The sequence below is a fragment of the Galendromus occidentalis genome, unplaced genomic scaffold (assembly GCF_000255335.2).
Source record: "Galendromus occidentalis unplaced genomic scaffold, Mocc_1.1 scf7180000077459, whole genome shotgun sequence".
In the NCBI taxonomy this organism is placed as follows: Eukaryota; Metazoa; Arthropoda; class Arachnida; order Mesostigmata; family Phytoseiidae; genus Galendromus; species Galendromus occidentalis.
The window spans coordinates 240,689-259,064 of record NW_003805447.1 but is presented as its reverse complement, the minus strand read 5'-3'; positions in this window follow the sequence as shown (position 1 = coordinate 259,064).

Below are 18,376 nucleotides of genomic sequence, written 5' to 3'. Positions count from 1 at the left end.
CCTCGGCGTGTCCTTTCGGAGGCATCATCCATCCGGAGGGCGAAACCAACAACAACCTTTTTGTCAACGACAGCCTCATTGACATCGAGAATGATGAAGCCTCACCATCAACGCGGGGACACCGACATTAATATGATACCATCGATACCATCGTCTCTTGACAACCTTCGAAGCTGCCATCGCATTTCAACTCGACTCAACTACACGATCAACTGGGATGTGTTGTCAAACGGATCTGCTGTTCTTCCAGGGTGCTCTTCTCAGGTAGAGCATCCACTCAATCACTATACATAGAATATTCAGGGACAGAAAGACTATTTCTTTTGAAATGATTCCAAGAATAATCATTCTTGAGCGTATCGAGCTGCATGTCATGTACATATAAAGTCTTAACCGATCATAGAGTCATCATCAAAATGATGATGAGTTTGAGGGTAACTGGCTGTTTGTAATCGGATGTAGAGCCGAATGCGAGAGGGTGAATATCATACGCAAACGAGCGGGCGAGCGCTGAAAAAGAGTGCACGCGTCACGGTCAAAAAGGGGAAAACTCGTTATGGTAATGTTATCCGTAGGTCGAGGCATTCTGATTACGGAATCGATTCGTGATCGGGTTGATGAGGATGATTAATTTCAAGAAGCGCTCGGATTCGAAAAATCCATCAGGAAGCCGATGCTTTCAGGCACTACGAGGACTCTCATCTCATTCTAGCCCTCCTTGAAGACGACAAATATTGCAGAAAATCTCAGGAAGATCCGGGGAAACCGACTCTCGAGATGGGAAATCAGGTCTGTATGTCCGCCAGGGCTTGGCTCCTAAGATTCGATTAGCCCTTGAGTTTGAAGTCGGGTGTACAATCAGCACTTTCGATGTCTTCCGTATCGAGGAGCCAGGACGAGTTTTGCAATCGGAGTCCCAGTCTCTGCGGGCTCGTTCCCAGGCACAGTGAAACGATTCCTCGAACAAGAGCCAAGATCAGGAAGAAGTCTAGTTTTTTTCCGATTCGATCAACACACGATCCGCCGAGAAGTCATTGATAGGGGATAGGTATTCGAATGAAATACCAGCTTTCGGGAGTTTATCAGGTACGTGTTGTTCGAGCTCCGGTGGTACGACACTATTTTAACTTAATGGAACATGAAGCAAAACTAGATTGAGCTTCCCGGACCGAGGTGTCAAGAGAGGAAACCAGGCCGGAAAGTCGGGGAACCAGAGAGACGGGGGCTTCGGGGCCCTGAAGGTGCCCGTATGCCCTCTGGTGCGTTCGGTGTGCTTGTTCGGAGATGAGAAATACCAATGAACTAATATTACATCCAATATTATGAACGGATCCAAATGTATTTATCATATCTCTAGTTAATCGATCCATGAGTTCAATGATTTGGGGAACCCCCATATCGACAATAGACTTTATTATTTACTGAAGATGATAGACAGTATATATATGCAGACATGCTCTATGAAGATGGAGTGAAGCAAGGTCAGTCAGACGCCTCGGGCGGATGATGAGACCATGTGGGCGTTCAAGGAATGATAGAATCAAGCAGCCCATCGACAAAGGGGCAAACAAACAACCGAGCATCTAATAACAAGCACCGTTCGATGAGAACGAAAAGTCTTCCACTTTTTCTATAAAATTGAGTTTAGAGAATTTACAGTGTTAGCGGGTTCGGTTATGATCGCTCCCCTTCTCAACAGAGGCTACAGCTGTCATTACCGTGCCTGAGTGTTGGCCTGGGATATCCATGTATACGGAAAGACCCACTTATACATCATCGTGTAACAATATGGGAAGATATTATTCATGCGACTTCGATAAGTTTAGGATCGACCGAAAATCATATCGTTTGACGACGGGGCACATTGACGTCCAGCTATACGCACGGACTTGTTAACTTGTTAACCACACGTTCGGCAGAAACTGTTATTATCAAAGTTCACTCGTGCATATTAATTGATTGGCGACGTTTGTTGCTCTACGGAGATGAGACAGAGGTTTTATTATCCAGGTCAAAATGGTTTTGTGCGGAACAGTTCTACGTCGATGTTCTTAGCGGATCCGTAGAATCACTGGACGCCTCCGGCACCAACAAGTTATCCTTATGGGATACTCGCCGCTCTGGCGAGGAATCTGTAGAGTACAAAATAGAGATCAAAGTTGCATGGTGTCATCTCTGATTGAGTTGACGCGTATCGCCGTAATGACGTCGAACCGAACGCGGTTCCGCATTTTTCATTGTGAAACTACGGGCGTCGCAACGCTCGGTTACTAAGTACTACATCACGAGTGGAGTTCTCAGAAAGACCGAACATTCTGTTGCTCGCAGCATCTCGGAATTCGCGTAGCCTCACCCTGTTCTTGGGAGAATTATTCTTCTTCTCATTGCAAACGTTCGGCCGCAACCGTTATATTTTCTCGCGGCCGTTTCGTCGGAGAACTTCCCGTCTCCGATATGGCTAAAATTCCTCGAGCCTCTCTCTCGATATCACATTCCGAATCTTCAGCATTCCTGTTCTTCGGTGAAAGCGTGTCACCTCAGATTCCCAGCTCACAGTCTATTCGGTTCTCTCTTGACACCACTCAATCTTGCCGACAGTATAAAGGTATGGCGTCATCGAGAGTCTCTGAGGCGCCCCGAGCCGACTAGGGAAATGGAGATCGTTAAGTTCAGAAGCGAAGATGATCGGAGAACATATCGTAGGGGCCTCGAAAGAGGCAGAGAGGAGCGGATAGCGATCACGATATAGCATGCGATATGTAATACTGGAGAAGCTGCACTGGAATCACGCTGTAGATTTGCTTACAGTCCATGTATAGATTCGATCGGAGTGATTTACAGAAGACGCAGATATTTGTGTAAATAAATTCTTCGTTCCTTTTTTAACAGTACACACACGCAATCTGTTTATTGGCTCTGCCTCGCTCGCATCCGGAAGCGTCAGAGACTCTGAGGAAGCTCGAGAAGAGAGGGTGAGCTGGCTCACGGACTCTCGGACCGAAAAAGCGATAGTATCTGCGCTTTCGATTTAGGTAGACGCCTCAATTAGCCCCGCGGGGTCACGTATCCCTGCCTCTTGCTCTCGCAGAACGATGTAGCATGCTTGCGAGCGGATGAAAAAACTTCAATCCGTTATCGAGACCTCGAAAGGAGTCGGAGCCCAAGACCTTATCATTCTGCCGACCATGTAAATGCCACCGCCGTGACGTCGGCGTCATTTTTCCACGAGTTCGATGAGAGAACATCTTCAGGACACGTACGGAAACATTATGAGAGCTGAGCTGGCCAATGTCGCCGAAAGAGCCAAGTCTGCCTGTCTCTCGACTCTCAAACCCAGTCTAACCGTCTGTCCACTGCTGTGGTTCTCTTAGAATCGAGCGGTATGCTGGTCGTCTGTTCGCGGGTTTCTAGCTCTTCATTCGTCAGTTGCTTCATTTGTCTATTGATTCGCCGCCCGTCCGCTTCTCTCGCGGCGCTTTGGCACCGGGGGCTGCGGCGGCCGTGGAAGCAGCAGTAGCGTCCCAGCAAGTGTCCATCCAAATTCCTTTCTTCGATATTTCTACGTTTAGCGTGTATTTTGTGCTTTTTTTGTTCCGATCGCCCGTCCGCTCGTATTCAGAGACAGCGATGGTGGAAAAAATCCCTCTCGATTTTCTTCGACTTCTATATGCTTTGATGGGCCACTCACGACGATGATGACGACAACGATGAACAAAACTTACGGGGAACACGATTGCGATTCGCTCTTCGACAGCAGTAAATGCGGTGGTGGCAACAGCCGTTGTTGCGCCTATATCGATCTGAATTGTGATCTAATAGTTCACCACATGCTCCAGAGCCAAGCCTCGTCAAATACAACATTTTTTCCGACCACCGATTCCACCGCGATCCCATCCTCGTCACAATGAACGCCAGTCGAAATTTCTATCGATTTCGACGACTGACAAAAATCAACAGTCAGGGAAACGAGAAGAGGACTTCGGTTAATGGAACAACTAACAAGAAACGCGATTCATCGATGGTGATCTTCCCACGACATGGCAGAGTAGGATTACGCCAGGGGGAATTTCCTTCGCTACTGTGTAAAGCGGGAAGATGAGATTCGTCGAACCTCTATTAGGAGGCGATTTAGGTGATTCGATAATTGACTCTGAAGGATCTGAAAATGTAGTTGGGGAACGATTCATCCATCGAAGGGAGATGGGCACAATCACATACTTGATCGAACGCCCCCCGATAGACCAAAGTTTCGAGTTTCGGGTGATCGTATCGTAATGCTCCCCAGAGGTAGGATCCCCTCTCCAGTAGAGAGTCTCCACCCACCGGCTGATTCCGGACGAGGCGAAGCTCCCGTATCTCTTCAGGGGGTACTCGCATTTTTCGAGATAACCGAGTCTCGCAGATCTTCCTCCACTCTCATGAGATGCTGACGGCCCACTTTTTCGTGATAAGAGAGATTCCCCGCGGATTCTATGCGAATCCTCACCACACGCTTAACCATCCTGTACGGGAGATTACTCTATCGGCGCGGCATCCCAAGCTCCACCTTCGCTGGATGCTGACTGAACGACCGCGGTCGGAGACCATCGCGCGAAATTGCTATTTGTTCGGGTGTGACCCCGGGTCTTCTTTCATTTGTTATTCTAGCATACCTACGTCCGTATGCCCCAGTTGTAATAGAGCTTCCCGTCGCGCGAGGCAACAATGATAACAAGCGGACTGATATGAGGCAGCAGCCGATATCATACCGTACAATATCACTTCTTCTCTGTACCTGCTGTTATTATTCGCATCGGCTAAGACAATCGTTCACTAATGAGGAAATTGTTGAGAACAAGATACAGTGGTGTTCTTCCTGGTTGCATACGGAGGCGGGACGAACCTTCGTCATGTTCACGTGGTGAATGAGCAAGACTTGAATTGATTAGTGCCCGAAATCACGATCGAGCTAATGACGCCGACGATTTCCCCCAACGCGGTGCCTGATCCAGAAATTCGATCGAGAGGTTCGCATCGTGGAAAACACAAAGTCTTCCATTGTCTATCTCGAATTGAGCGTTTCCGGTGAGGGTATTGCGATCAGTGATCACTTACATCAAATCAGAGTAATTTTGCTCCAGCCGGGGATAAGCCACGGCGAGCGATGACTGTGAGGTGCCGCTCGGTTTCGCAACGGCGCGTCGAGCGAATTTCGTGTTGTGTTCGACTTCAAAAATAGAAAGCCGAACTTTATCCGCTCTGAGGCTAATGCTTGTGGTGACGGCAGCAGAAGCTAGCAACGCTCAAAAATGAAAAGCTGTTGTCAAACACCCTAATACTGGTGAGGATACGACGGCGAAGCCTATCGCAATGCCCCCGTTCTGGGAGATTTTCTCCAGATGTAGCTCGCGGAGACAGTTCCGCTCATTTCGAGTGGTTTGTCGGTCATGCGTCCATTGTCTCCCACGCAAGTGTCAATACTTCGGTTTCAATTCAGCGCAACGTGTCTTCGCATCATTTTTGCTCATTTAAGAGAGCAGTGGAGCTCGTGAGCGCAAACAATTCTGATGAGCTCCACCTGAAAACTTCACTTCCGTGGACTAGAGGATTTGAATTTATCGCTAGAAATGCAGATCCTCGTCGTATGATCATTTCGAGATTTGGGAGGCTCAATTACCCGTAGAATCTGCGAAAGTTCTCATCAACGGACACGCCTCATTTTTGTATTTTTGAGGTACGAACCAGACGCTCTCGGAACGAAGCAAGGCATCATAGGATACCCTGAGCCAGATGAAGAAAATGATACGGGGAAGCTCAAGGGGAGTCACGTCGACGAATTCCTCTGGGGAGACGTCGAATCCTGAAACGGTGAGCTCTGACGTTCCTGGCCACCACGGACATGGTTCCTGAAATCAAATGATTCGGGAATCTAACAAGATGCCATACCTCGTATCTGCACGCCAGTCATTCAGTGCAGATCGGATCCGCAAGAATCCATATGATCCTATGGAAGCGCGGCTAATTTTCCTCGTCGATCAGATTACGAGACTTACATGTGTCGCTGGCTACGGATTTCACCTGATTATATTCTCTTCGGCCGCAGTTTCGTCTCCTTAGAAGCGTCGCTGTTGACTGTTAAGAAATCACCTACATCGCGCTTCACGACCTTCACGACTTCGGACTTCGGATGAGCGGAAATTATCTCCGCAATGATCAGAAACAACTACAGCTTGCTGTTGTCCGCATTTATGTTTTACGGTTTTTTCTCGTTTACGCGCCTTACCGGACCATAGTGATCGAAACTCCTTGTTGGTTCACCTGATCAATGTTTTGATGAGGAAAAAAATGAATTAAGGAGAAGAAGATTCCCAATTATCCTAATTCAATCGAGTCGGCACAGTTGCCGTGTGCCGCCCCGATCCGGCTTGCGTCAACATATCTTCTCGTGTCTGTCGAAGCTCCGGCCCATCGCGCTACTAGAATTTATGGAAAGCCAGACAGCCAACACCAATGTATTGTGGCACGCGTCCGAGAATCTACATAACAACGACATCTGATTTTCATGACAAAAGAGACTTCATCCGTCCTTTCTGCGTTTGCTCTAGCTATTAGAAGTCGTCTCGTAACGTTCTTCTTGCCTATGATGTCGTCGTGTGTAGCATGAATGAACGAGTTTTGTTTTTCTCGGAGACCAAGGACAACTCATTCGTATGACTCGGATAACTCGCGAGCGACCCAGTATTTCGTAAATTGAGATCTCAACTACAGCGGCTGAACTTGGAGCGATAAATGACTTGTCTCACACAGCCTGAGCGAAATGGTCGCCTGTGCGACTCAAGCCGAAGCCTTGTCATTGGCTCCATCATCAATGCGAGCTGGAGTTTCGCCTCTCGCCAAGCCCTGTTATTCCCTGTAATTTTCTAGGTCCTGCTTTCTGCTCGCTGGAGCGACAGCAACAAGCCCCGTGGTGGTCGCTGCGGCCAACACTGCCACCACAACAATGCTGTGGAGAGAATGTAACGGGCATTCATTACGGAAAGCTCACAATCAGATGCGCCGAAACTTTCTTGAAAATTCACCTTAAGGCCCCTATTCGAAGAATAAACAGGAGCTTCTGTCTTCGCTTTCTGCGTGAGATGGTCGGTAGCAGAACCGTGCCTGAATCTGCTCGATTCCCGCGCTCAAGTACTAGGTAAGATGAGGCGATCAGGAAAACTCATTATCGAGACTATTCCTGGAGACGTCGCTGCGGGATGGAGTCAGAAGAAAACAACGGAGCAGAAAGCCGTCGGCTTCAGAAATGTTAAAAGCGAACGATTAGTCGCACGACTGCGATTTCGGTGGAAACTCAAATGGAAAACGAGGATGCGAAGGGGTCGCAGAGCATTCCATTCTATTGTACAAGCGAATTCCTCTCTGTGGACCATTTTTGTCAGGATAGATATCTACTTTTTAAACACTTATTCTCAACGTGGGGAGGCGGCATGGTTGTGGTTGGCCGCTTGTTCGTTCAAAGACGTTCATCAATCGCTCGTTCCATTGGCCGATCCGTCCGTCCATCTATTCGTTAGAAGAGCGGGCAGTCGATCAGCTGGTCAGCTTTCTTTCGGGTGACAACGGTATCATACTATGGAATTATTTCGACGAATCTTTGGAACTGAAGCGTCTCACATTGTTGGTCGCCTAAATGATAGAACTATCGTTGAGGAGTCGCTTGAGGTGGCGGCTAGGGAATGCCGTTGTCGTTTTTGTCATAAGCCGACCAGCCAGCGGGCGCTTGATGACACGGCACTTTGGGAGAATATAGATTGAACGTTTTGATGTCCGTGATGAAGACGTAACGGCCGAAGAATAATCGAATGGGGTTTCAAAATCTGATCTGAGGCAACGTATCGGAATCAGAAGTGTTCACCTACGGGAGCGGGGAGGCCGACTGAAGAGAATAAGCAAGTCGTGTCCACGCGTTGACCCTGCACCATATCAGCGAGTTCCAAAGTTCGCAGTAGCAGGCGCTCTTTTTCCTGTTCGGAGACGGTCGGGCATTTGATTGATGAAGTACTCAGTACATGGACGAAAACGGAACAAAACCGAATAATTTCCCGGCCGCGGCTTTCATCGACAGCTCGCGCTGATAAATACGCGTAAAGCAATCCTGGAAATTATCACCATTATGTCTAAAGATCAGACAAAATGATTTATTTTGCTTCGCCGTCATTGAGAAGCTCCCACTGGGAGCCAGCTGTGTAACGATGCACCACAAGATCCGCACATATCCCACTCTGATGTCGGGCTCATCGGCGAGCAGGGATTTGTTCCGCGCCGAGGAAATCACCCAAAGACGGTTTGTCGTTTCTACATTTGGTCCAAAAAAAGATGGAGGCGGCGCTGACGTTTTTCGCACGGGCGATCGTGTGCTTCTCGTACAGTGCATCTTGATGAGTGCACGCGTAGCTCGTTTGTATCTTTCTTCGAAGTACCTGATGTCAGATTGGAGAATATTCACATGCATCTCATTCAAACTGCCGACTGGGTAGCGCGGTGGAGGAGACATGTCTTTTATGTCGCTATGAATTTATAGGGGGACAGGCGCCTCCTCGAGATTTTACCTCAAGATTGACTTCAAGCAGGTAACAATGTTCAGAGCTTCGCGGCAGGGCGTCCCGGGATAGTCGTCAGAAAATTCACAACAGGAACGCGCGCGAATCGCGATGATAAGGAGCATGAGACGAGACAATATGGAATTCCGAGTCTGAATTCTTCTCTGGACCGTACTGGATCGAATCCCTGCTGTCTCCGTTCTTGGCTCCCTGAGGTTCCGCGTGATTTTTTCTCGGATGTTCCATCGATTCTTATCGATTGTTTTCTGATTTCCGCCTTCCTCGTGGCAAGTAGTCTTCGTTATCCGGAGCCGGGCCTCCATACAACAAACTGAACGTGTTTGTCTGCCAGTGTTTGATCAAGCGATAAACGCTCGTGTGAGGTGTGCCTCGCTCGTTCATTGAGGTAGACACTACCACGCGCTGTCGAAGGAAGAGACACTCGGACGCTTTCGGGTACAAGGGATATTCTGAAGTCAATGCTCAGCATTATTCGTATGGGAGTCTTCGATGAACGAAAATCTGAAGAATCTCAACTCCTCGAACAAAATTTGAATCACCCTAGAACAGTGGTTCCCAACCGGGGTTCCATGGAACCCTTGGGTTCCATCGACGATTCCATGGAGCCCCAAAGTCTACCCGTGGAACCTCTATGGAGCCCCTGGGGAGCCCCCAGGGGTTCCACGAGAAAAAAAGGTTGGGAACCACTGCCCTAGAAGATCGAGGCATGCTAAAGCAGCTAGACCGAGAGTGAGGGAGCAGGCATTAGGTACCCTCGATGTACTCGCGGGCACGGAGGAGAGAATCGAAGCGTGCGACTTCTCCCGATCAGCTTCCGGATGCCGACCTTTGCTTCATACGGCGATGATTGGATTTCACACGCAGAAGTTCCAGATGTCAACGAGACGATGATCGGGTTTGGTAATCGCGTGCCTCGAGGAGAAGAACTATGGCGTGGTTCACCGTCATTGATTGTGTCTACGTCGCCCCGCTTTCACGTGATGGAGGTTGTGATGAAGACAGCGGCGCTTTGTCGAACAACCCGCAATGTCTGCCAGTTCGGAGCTGTAGGGTAAAGACAATCAGCAGATGTTGCTCTGCAATATACATCTGTTCTCTTCTTGCTGAATGCTCATTCGTAGAGGAAACAAATATACGCGAACAAGTCTCATTTTCGTTAGGCTTGCGGACCACCCCCACTCTTGTAGACGATGACTGATTATGAGATGTGTTACTGCTCTGACAATAAATCGTTCTGGTCGTCGGAGCCAACGAACCGGGGTTCAAGCATTTCTAGAAAGGATCTTTCGTTCAGTCGTAAATTCAGGGCCCGATCCGACGGAAGTCGATGGAGCGAAGCGGGGATATGAGAGGAAGCTGCGTCCGAATCCTTGGAATTTCTCATTGGAATCATGTTTCCTCGCCTCCAGACGTCATCTAGCATACAACGAAGAGTCCACGTTGGGACAAACACCCTTGCGATCCTGAGCGCCAGATTTAATCGCTGATTTGGGGACTCGAAAGCGGAATCAAGCGATAGACCGAGTAGATAGTCGGCTCGAGACACGACACCGAGAGTGTGGCCAAATGCGCCTTTGACGGAGGGAGCCAACTTGCCTAGTTCCCCGGCGCCGGTCCGAGCAAGGAAAGAAAGCCGTCGATAGGGTCCCTGAATAAATCTGAGGTGGTACCAGGTGGCATCGCAAGCAATTCAACGCAGAGGATAGAGTCTACTCGTCAACGATCACGTGCGTACCTCACGTTCGTTCCTCGCTACGGAGAGGAACGAACCAACAAAGTAAGCTTCTGGAAACTGCACCGACCCATGCCAGAATACATCATGAGTAACAGAGACGACACAAGGGGTCCAGATCCCCCGCTGGACTGGGACTTCGGAAGCCGCTGCCCTCCACGACGAAGAACTCTCATGGTAAGAAGCTCCGCCGGATAGGTATCTCAATTCGCAGCAGGAGGTAAATGGAAGCTACTGCCCTCTGCTGCGCAATATGCGCCCCTGGAATGTCGCCGTATCTTCATGACTTCCCAGCCGAAAAATTGCGAGCTCATGATCCAGGCTCTCAGGATTGCCCCAACTCCTTGACCTCGAAAACCCCCGGTTTCGCGATAGCTGCAGCGATGTCTCATGTTTTATGGAACTTCACTCCAGATCCTACCGCTCATCTGCTTAGGGCGGAGAGTGAAACGTTTTCGGCATCTTCCGTCGATTTAAAATGCTCCGTGTCAACATTTCTCCCCTCCTTCTTGTTGTGTCCGGTACCGACGGACATTCCTCCTTGCTGTTTTTTTCCCATCAAGTTGGGTAACCGTCAGAATGGTCGCATTCTATTAGGTGAGCAAGAATGGGTGGCCCAGCTCATTTTGTCTATGCTTGCTTTCATTTTTATTCGGTCACTCATGCCTGGACCACGATGCGACCGTCGAGAGTCCCGGAGGGAAGAGAAAGTCGCCATGGAATGCTTCGATTTGGACGTGGGTGTGGGAATTGAGAGAAATTATGTTTCAGTCCGGGATCCCGAGTTCCCGAATCGTTCACACGTGACGGCAGAAACGGAAACGCTCGGAATTCCTCCAAATGACTGCCGACTCGCGCTTCGGTTTCAGGCTTCATTAAGAAACGGAAGCGAGGCTTTAATTTCAGGGGTCAGTTCAACATTGCCGACGATGGTGACAGGGTCTGTCGAGATAGACACAGAATAGGAACCAGAACATTCTCCCGGAGGGGTCGTCAGCACTGTGGTCGCTGGACAGCAGATTCCGACGCTGCAATTTATCTAGTTACAATTTTCGGAGTCGAAGCCCAGGTCGTGTTTCGTGACCCGCGCTCGGACCGCTTATAGATTTAATTATTTCCGATGATTTGCTTCTGCTACCGAAGAGTTACATCTTCTAATCGCGATAACAGTTCGGGGCAGCGAGAGCGAAAGATGACACTATTCGGGATCGCTTCTGCGTGAGGAGCAAGTTTTCGGTTGCCTACCGAAACCCTTGCCGCGCGTCGGCGAGGGAAACCGTAAGTCAGGATGACTCCGACCGCGCGGACTTCGGAGACTCAATTGTGTTGTGGACGAAGATCCAGGTGCTTTGAGGTGATCACATTTTTGCTTGTAGATGAACGAAGCTCCGTGGTGTTTTTGATTTCATTCCTGGGCATCTGATGTCTGTGCTGGCTTCGATTTTCGGACTCGCTGACTGATCTGCGAATAGGTGTGGACGCCGGGCTTCGAGTGCGGCTGGGCATGTGTACTGCAGGGATACTACACGAATCTGTTCGGGCTTTCGGTTCTTCCGTGAACTCGTGAATCGACGGGATCACAGAAGTTCAGCTCGTGGAAGTGGCTGCTGTTCGATCAAGATACATTTGGCGGAAGCTACCCCGGCCTGTACTTGATAATGTTCATGCTTCATTTGCATGATTCCTGTTTATGTTGCCCGCTCTTTTTCTAGACCGCGAGACTTGTGAACTTTGCCTTTTGCGCCTCAATTTACGCCGGTGATTTGTTGGCTCCCGGCGGTAGTAGATGTAAAAAACATCTCGTTTTCATGCTTCCGTCCGCTTGCGGCGGCGATCGTGCCGGGCGCCGCGCCATAGTACACGAATTAATTTGCATCGCTTCTGATACAAATGAGAAATCGCCTTCGAACAAAATGATCTCAGCTCACTAACTGGACATTGCTTCTGGTTACAGATGCATGTGTCCGTCTTCATTGTGTTCTGTGCTGTGAACTGTGTCTTGTCTTCAGTGGCCCTCAAACAGAAGGCACCCGATGGAGGTTACCGTCTTGAAGCTCAGGAGAGCCGACACGAGGAGAACGAGCAATATGTGAGTATGATCCTCATTACTCAATTCCCCTTGATCCAACCTGCTCAAGTCCCCGGACGGAGGGCCCCCTTGGCTCCCCGGGCTAGAGTCCTTCTTTTTCCCTTGACCGAGCCTCCCCTCGGGGTATACAATGAGTATCGAAGAAGCTGCCATCCAGACAAAGGATTATTGGGGAGTCTCGCCAAGATTACCCCTGACTGACCCTTGCGATAGGCTCTCTGTGGCGAACCTGGCAGACCAAGCCTAGACTTCGAGCTATTTCCTCTTGTCTAGACATGAGAGCAGATTTGAATCGATCGCAAACCATTCGACGGCAATCCCAGCCTTCCAGTACAAGCAGGCTGTTTTGGAATGTAGCTTCAACTTGGAAATCGTTCATCAAGCTGATTTTTCCGATCGCATGAGTCAGAGGAGCGCAACCGGACCTCCGATGGTTTTTCCTCGAGGAATCGCTGTATCGCTCTCGGCTATTCGCGGTGCCGGGGAAATGATCCCTGCTCCTGCATCTGATGTTTCCGATTAATGTTCCGATAGTCAAGTTCCATTGTCTCTGAACAGTCGAAATCCGCAGATTCGGATGGAACCTCGGACCTCCGAGGTTGACCGAATGAATCCTTCAAAAGCTCTATCATTCCAAAATGCGAAATGCTACCTCGACTCGACCCCGACAAGATACAACAGCGTTTTGCCTGTAGGGGAACTTTCTGGATCTTATGACGATGACGTCCATCCAAGTATCGAGAGACGAGTCGGCCGAGAATTCTACTAGGGAATTTCTCACAATTCGTTTCCATCTTCCTACATGGGATGAAATCAAACATTCAGCATTAATTTCTTGATTATCTAATCCTCCTGGATCCGATTCTAGTTTAATATCTTCCTTCAAGTCCGGGAGTCCCAGGGGTGAATCAGAGTGCTGAATCTCAATGGGATTTTACGATTATGAGGAGCTCATCACTCAGTGTAGTTTCTCATGTTCGGGCCTCCCACCTTCCTGGCGACCGAATAGACTGGGATCAAGCCACGGTACTCCTCAGGAGCTGTGCCCTCGAGATGCTGCAGTCGAGCTCCGTCTGATGCGAATGGTATGAATGCAAAGTATCTGGGATGCGGCCCTATATTAATTATTCAGTAGGGATTTTCTCTCAACCGAATCTTCGGTTGTCGAGCTCCATTGGTAGAATGGGATGACTGTAATGTAGCACATGGAGCGGAGCGACTCTCTGAGTACTGAGTGGGCTAGATTGTATCTCGAAGATACTGACTCAGTTTGGTAGGCGCGTCAGATAAGCAATGCGGACTGTTAGGAGGTCAGGGAGACAGATTAATCCGAGCTTATCTATTGCGCATAGAATGCAAGGGCTCAGTAGCGCTGAATTGAACATGAAGGCAGAGCTCAATGGATACGGCGTATCTTACTCCGCATTCCCAAGATTCTTCTGACCGGAGTGCCCCGAGCGACATTCGCAGACCTCAGGAGCATGAGTATACATGTATTAATTCAATCAGGAGCATTATTGTAAGCGGGGCTTCTCACGAAACGTAGAAGGCGTTCACGTTCTTTCCGGGGAGAATGCCGGAGGTTTCTGTGAATTAAGACCTAGAGCCACCTCCATGCTACTTGGTCCGGAAAACGCGACATGGTTTCTCATTGGAAGATTTCTATCAGACCATACCACCTTATTCATTGGCCGGAACCGATTGCGTGCTCGTCGAAGAGACCTCAAATTCCCTTGAAAATTGAAACGAACGCATTACGCAATCGTCATGCCTTCTATAGGCTCTGAGTCCTATCTGGTAGCGTTCTTGCGCGCTCACACTTTCCGTTTGGTCTTTGTTCCACGATTTATTCTGCCATGACTGATGGTCACACATTGGCACTGGAGAATGCGAATTGCATCAACAGCCGTGAATTTTATAGAATGCGCCCCCGTGAAACTCGACGCGAAATACGAGTGAGTAATCAGGAGATTTCTCATTTCGACAACCGTTGCGGCACCGAAGTATGAATAACGCGTTTGATGACGGAGCAGAAGATGAAAGAGTCTGTTGACGTTTGAGACGATGGACTCATGAAGCGCACAATCAGATAAATGATCAGTGCATGCGAAGACACGCGCTCCTTCGGCCGTCAGCTTTGTGGATTGTGGACATCAAGCGCAGTCACTTTCACGGTGGCGTCGGTCGCTTATAAGACGAAGAACGACTTCTCAAATGTGAAGGCGCGACGCAAGCCGTTCGGCTGTTCAAAAAATTAACAAACTACTCAGGCGCGTTAGCGTCGTTCGCTGCTGTTTTGCGAGTTGAGGTTCGTCATAGTCGACAGCGGCATGACGTTTCCCAAGTCGTTCAGGTTGAGGCTCGGCTCGTCTCAGCTGCAAAGTCCCGCATCTTCGGGGGTGGGTAGCGTTATGTAGCGCGGAATGTCCAATTCCAATCAACTTATGTAACCTCGCGATTCCAATCACTGGCGCGGTCATGCTGGTGATCAGTCGATCAGCGAACGGTGAACAATATCCTTCATTAATTGTTTGATCGGTTCCGGACACCGCTAACGAGGTTCGCTCCTGGAGAAGTTCATCCTGTCGTCAGACATGGCCAGAGTCGACCGGATTGTGAGGAAAACCTCTCCCAGAAATTAGGACGCCGCTCCCTCAATCCGGATCCTTGAAGCGACAAACGGAATTCCGATCGGTATCAGCGGAGAATAGCTGTGCGAAGTTCCATCCGATTCGCTCGTGGGCGTCGTTGCGTACCGCACGGGGGCCACTTGGGAGCGACCAAGTGGCTTCGTTCGATATTGCGAACGACTCCTCGTGTTCCAGTGTTCGATTGTTTATGTTCTCTCAGCTGCTGCCGGGTTATCCTGTGAAAAAATCTGTCGCTTCCAAAAAACGCCCAATGTCTCGCCGGCTGAATGCCTCCGTCGCTCCTCCAGGCAGAGATACCACTGAGCCCTTACGAGAAGGATATAAATATCAGTACGGAACATTACACAGATGGATGACGAGCGGACACCCGGTCCAGACAATCGATCCTTTGGCGGCGGGAATCTGATCGCTCCGTTCCATGTTAGAGCCAGAAAGGAGCACAGGCTTCAACGCGGACACGGTGAAGTGATTGTAACGGGGAAGACTCGGATAAACGCCTAATAGCTGTCGGATGACAATTGCTGACCGACACTCCCCAAGTAGCTCGCGAGCACGTCAGCCGCACGAGCTGGCCGCTACTACAGTTTCAAGCTGTTTTTTTTTTATTCAGCACGGAAACGCGTTTTGACCGCATAAGTTTCTAACCGCTATGGAATGTGGTGAACGGTTGTCGTAAGAGCAGTAGCCGTGGTCTTCATCGCCATCATCGTCGAAGGGAATCAAATTAGAATTTTTGATGGCCACCAACAATGGCGAAAGTTGTCCGGTCGCGTGCCATACTGAAGAGATTTCCGCCAATTTGTGTTCCCCTTCTTAAATCGCATCTCTATCCGCCCTTCAACGACCGCAATTTCATCAATGGTAGTTTTGAGCTGTATAGACGAATCGAAATTCGCGATTTCACGCTCACGTTCCCCGTATGGAAATTTTCCGATATTCCGAATGGCAATAAACTTGACAATGAGTTTTTTCTTAACTAATCGCGCTCTCCTGAATTTCCGCGGTTCCGGCTGTGAAGGAAACTTGCGGGTCTGTCGGACGAAGAAAACTCGCTGACTAGGGCTTGCCGAAATATTCCGCATATAAATTGGTCGCTCGGAATCTGGGCATGATATTGGGGATCGTCGTCGTTGGCAGCAGCGGCAGCAGAAACGGTGAGGCGGTCCGACGGCTCATTGTTCCCCGGCTGGAGCCTATACCTAGCTCATGAATCGTGCGATTCAGGTGTGGAATACTGTCTCACCAGCGGGCACTGCGACATGAAGCGAGCCGGCTTTTCTCACGGGTTGACGTTTTGGATACAAACGGACAATTAAAACGTTTAAGCTCGTTGCTCGCTCTGAATACAATGGAGCCTTTTTAACAACATCCATACGGAACCACCGTGGAAGCCTGCACCGATCGTACAACTTACCTCGCCATTTGACCTCAGATGTTTCTGATTCCGTTCTTAATCTATTCGGTCGTTGTCTGCGGTCATAGGGCTGCGTTATCCTTTCCGCATTGTCACACTCTTCGTTCATTGATTCACAATATAGTATCGGATATCTAGTAGCGGATAGCTACCATTATTTTTTAAATCTGGTCATTACAGAGAGGAAGCTTTGAACGCTCAGGCGGAAGCCTCAATTGTCACAAATCTTGAATTCACTCACCGGCGGGTCTAGGCTGGATGACTCGATTAATTTACGATTATCATGATGATTCGATGGAATAGTCGAAAGCGATCGAGAAGTGCTCTGATGAACTAGAAGAGCACCATCAAGGGCTCTTCGCCCGCAATGAAGTCTCCTACAATTCCGCGCAACGATTCTTGTCCCATGGCCGAAGTTGTAGCATGGACCAGGGGGAATCCCGACTGGCCGGAATATTGGAATCATTTTCTTCCCTGGATCCCTTAGCCAGGGGAAATGAATCATCGGGAGACAATCCTTCTCCCTCGATTGCGCGGGGACGACGCCTTTCCCCTCATTTAGAATACCTGTTTAAATTGTCACCCGAGTCTTTAATGATCACACTCTTCTTCTATTAAGTGTCTCGGGAATAATGGTCTCAGCGTCATTGTTGTTGCACAAGAAACTTCCCCGAACGATAACATCGCTGCGACCGTGATCTGGTGACGGCCTGGCCGGATCGAAGTTTCTATCGAGCAACCATTCTGGTTGGACCGTGTTTTCCGATCGCATTCGTTTCCCCTCGGTACTCAGTCAGGCAAATGCTATGGTAGGACCTTCACGGCATCGTCGTCCTCTTGTGAGCACCGTCGGTGGGCAAACGGTCAATTTTCTCACGCCGGTTTTATTGGCTGTGGCGACGGTCTCGGCTTCGGACGGTTGGACTCGTCGAAGTTGGGAAAAGACGTGTGATCATGCGACAAGAGAATCGAGGTGCCGCTCGCGGTGAACGGGAGTGAGCTGTATACTGAGGTTGGACAATCTGCCTTACGGAGGCCTGCATTCTTATTTACTGATCATATAATTGTAATCGGACAGAATTAGAGTCTCAGACGTCGTGCCCCTACGGAGAGTCGCGAAATCGGATATTTTCTCCTAAATCCGCCCGTCATTCGCTCGATGCGAGCGGACGCCCTATCAGATTGCTTCGCGTATTCCCAATTGAAAATTATTGGTCTTCTGTCTCGACAGTTCGTTGCGGCTCGAATTGAATTTCGTTTTTTTTTTGGAAAACAAGCGAAACGAAACAAGGAGAAAGTTGCTTTGTGGTAACGCCTTAAAGCGCCGTCACTTGTAAGCTGCATTTGTTACGCGATCATATACATACACGGACAGGTGATTGTTCAAAAAGATCGTTGACCGGCAGCGAACGCTCATAATAGTTTATGATTCGAATTTTCCGTTCCAGATCATCATCATATTTTGGGCAACGAGTGCCATTGTCAGCGTTTTAGCACATCGTAACATTCACACCTATGTCTGGTTCGGAATCTCGTGAATCGCGGCTTTGAACCCGTTTGAGACATTCCTTCATTCGATTTTGTGTTTCTTAAAGTATTTATTGTTTTTCGCGTCGCTCAAACTATTCTGAAATCAGTTCCGTCAGAACATCCACAAACACGGCGTGCGTGAGTGCGTGAGTGAACGTTTTTTTCCGAACGAGCGCCGGCGCCGTGACCGCATCGCGCCGCGGCGGGCATGTAAACGCCTCACCGCATGACTACTGTAAAATATCTTCGTGTCTTTTTGTGGCGGAATTATTTTTGTGGATTCTGACGATGCTCCGCTCGGGATACTCTCCTCTACTTTTTTACATGATAAATTCACTGTGGCGCGGCGCGTCGAAGTCGCAT